The sequence below is a fragment of the Aulonocara sp. 'chitande type north' Nkhata Bay genome, linkage group LG3 (genome assembly GCF_057382095.1).
Source record: "Aulonocara sp. 'chitande type north' Nkhata Bay isolate Kocher_YH1m ecotype deep benthic linkage group LG3, A_spYH_male_GT1.1, whole genome shotgun sequence".
Taxonomy (NCBI): Eukaryota; Metazoa; Chordata; class Actinopteri; order Cichliformes; family Cichlidae; genus Aulonocara; species Aulonocara sp. 'chitande type north' Nkhata Bay.
The window spans coordinates 60,690,193-60,692,814 of record NC_141346.1 but is presented as its reverse complement, the minus strand read 5'-3'; the positions used below and the strand labels follow the sequence as shown (position 1 = coordinate 60,692,814).

At 42.3% G+C, this 2,622-nt stretch overlaps 1 long non-coding RNA gene across 1 annotated transcript; it reads right to left on the bottom strand.

The window, feature by feature from the left end:
* Positions 1–629: 629 nt before the first annotated feature.
* On the bottom strand, positions 630–1,965 carry LOC147336417 (uncharacterized). Its single transcript, XR_015128536.1, has 2 exons — positions 1,796–1,965; positions 630–1,120 (listed from the first exon to the last, which is right to left on the bottom strand). It is a non-coding gene; the product is annotated as an uncharacterized LOC147336417 (long non-coding RNA).
* Between the last annotated feature and the right edge of the window lie 657 nt (positions 1,966–2,622).

Genomic DNA, 2,622 nt, shown 5'->3' with positions numbered 1-2,622 from the left:
CAGGAACTCAATAGTGTGGATGCTTAAAGCATCCACACAATAATAATAATAAAGAATAAAGAGAAACAGGAACTCAATAGTGTGGATGCTTAAAGCATCCACACAATAATAATAAAGAATAAAGAGAAACAGGAACTCAATAGTGTGGATGCTTAAAGCATCCACACAATAATAAAGAATAAAGAGAAACAGGAACTCAATAGTGTGGATGCTTAAAGCATCCACACAATAAAGTATAAAGATTAAAGAGAAACAGGAACTCAATAGTGTGGATGCTTAAGCATCCACACAAATAGTGCTTTTCAAACAGCACAGTACAAATAGTGCTCTTCAAACACTTTCAGATAAGACCCTTCTCAAAGTCTAATTTAGACTAATTTTCCAGGAAGTATATTTGGAAAAAATGTACTATTATTTTTTAATTATTCAATAAATAATGTTTGATTAAAACCTAACTATGATTGTGTTTCAGGGAACGCTGAGGACTACTGCATTGTTTGCTCCATGTTAGATGCTAACGCTGACCGCAGCATGATTGAAATGGTAAAACAAAACAAAAGAAACACATAAGTCTTAGTATCATTACTTGCCAATCATAATTAAAATGTTGAGTAATAGTATTCACCAAACAGAATATGAGCCATTTATTTTTCCTTTCCAGGTGCAGTGTGAATCTTGCCAAAGATGGGCACATTTTGCATGTGAAAAATATAAAGAGAGCAACCAAGAATATAAATGCCAAAAATGTAGCCAGAGTCAGACAGAGACTGTGCAGAGACTGTAGAAGGACAGAGCAGCAGCAGAGCAGTCCAGATACACTGATGATCCTCTGTCAGATCCAGAGGGACACACAGGGATGATGCTGGACTCTACATTGTGTCTGACAGTGGAGCTGTTCTCAGAGCAGTTCACTCTGCAGCACTGACAGTCATCTACACTTCTTCTCATTCCTCTGTCAGTCACTGCTGGATGAAGCTCTCCTCTCCACCTCCCAGTAACATGGCCCAGTCAGAGCGTCTCTACACACAAGCTGCTGCTGCTTCAACCTCTCTGGATCATCAGGACACAGCTCCTCCTCTCTCAGCACACACACCGTCCTGTTTACCATCATAGCCTCCACCTGCAGAGAGAAGAAGGAAGAGCAGAGGAGATAAACGCGTGTTTCCAGAGACTCTTCATCAGCTGTCAGTCAGTGATGCAGCACATCCAGTATAAAGAGCAGCAGGGACTTCAGTGCTGGGACTGTACTAGGACTCATTGTTGCTTCACTTTTTCTAATCTTTGGATTTTTATTGAAGTTGATGAAAATGTTTTTCCCTCCTAGTTTGAGTTTGGACTTTCATTCATTAGAAGAACCTTGGTGTGTCCACTCTGAGCTCTGTAGGAACCCCAACAACAAGCCCAACAATCCAGATGGACGGTTCCAGCTGTTAACTGGAGGAATTCCATCCAAACATCTGCTCTCACTAAATTCTTCCTCACCTACAGACTGTGTTCTTCACTGCTTTAAACTTGGAAACGAATGCAGTCATTGGTCTGCGTGCTGCTTTGTTCAGAGAGCTGATTGGCTGTTGACAGTGTTTGATCAGAGAGTGTCAGCCGTTACTATGGTGACCATAAAGGTCAGAAACAGGAAGTGTTTGTGTCCAATCCTGAAGCCTGTCACCATTCTCCTCTCACAGCTTCACTGAGAAGCTGCAGCTTTACAGGAAACACTGGATCTTTGCTTCATACTGACTGTGTTTAGTACAATACTGCTGACAGCACCACCCACTCACTCCATCACTCTACTTACACCAGAGTCTCCAGTCTGTAGTCTGGACTCTGCTGAAGATCAGACAGCTGCTTCACATCTGGATCCTTCAGGTTGTTTCTCCACAGGTGCAGCTGTCTCAGATGGGAGGGGTTGGACTTCAGCGCTGCTGCCAGATAATCACAGCTGATCTTTGACAAACAACAGCCCCACAATCTGTATGAAGAATGAAAGATGTAAGTTTATTAGACAAAGTGTGAGCTTGAAATCATTCAGTGTTTCATCATCTGTTCAGAGCTGAAGAAGGTTCAGAATGTAGAAGTTTAGAAAATGGAAACTCCAAACAGCTGAAGCCAACAGGAAGCAGCTTCAAACAGGAAACTGTGCAGAGTTTCAGACTATATGTCCTGATGCAGCCAGTTGGATTTTGGAGATTTGAATCTCTGTTCTGTGACTAAGTCCTTGAATCATTTCTTCCAGTTGGTCCAACAAGACAGACTAAGTATTGGACATGTGTTGTGGCTCCATTAGGGGAGCTTCTAAATGTGATGTGATGGCCCCTCTGGGTCTGTCAGGTCACAGGACTGAAGAGAGCTCAAACTGGGCACACAGTTGTTCCAGTCTGGACCAAAGACTCTATACTGGGACTGAGGGACTGCTTTGACTGCTCCCACTGGGACTTTTTAAAGGCTCATGTTCTCACTTAGATCATCGATTTCTACTTACATTTCTTTCTGGGAAAAATGGGGATTGCTTTGGAAACAGGAAGTATTTTCCCCAATAAGCAGCCCTGGATTAGTAAATCACTCCAACATGTTCTCAGGCAGAAGAAGCTGTCTTGTTATGAGGGAGAGAAGAAAAAGATTGAG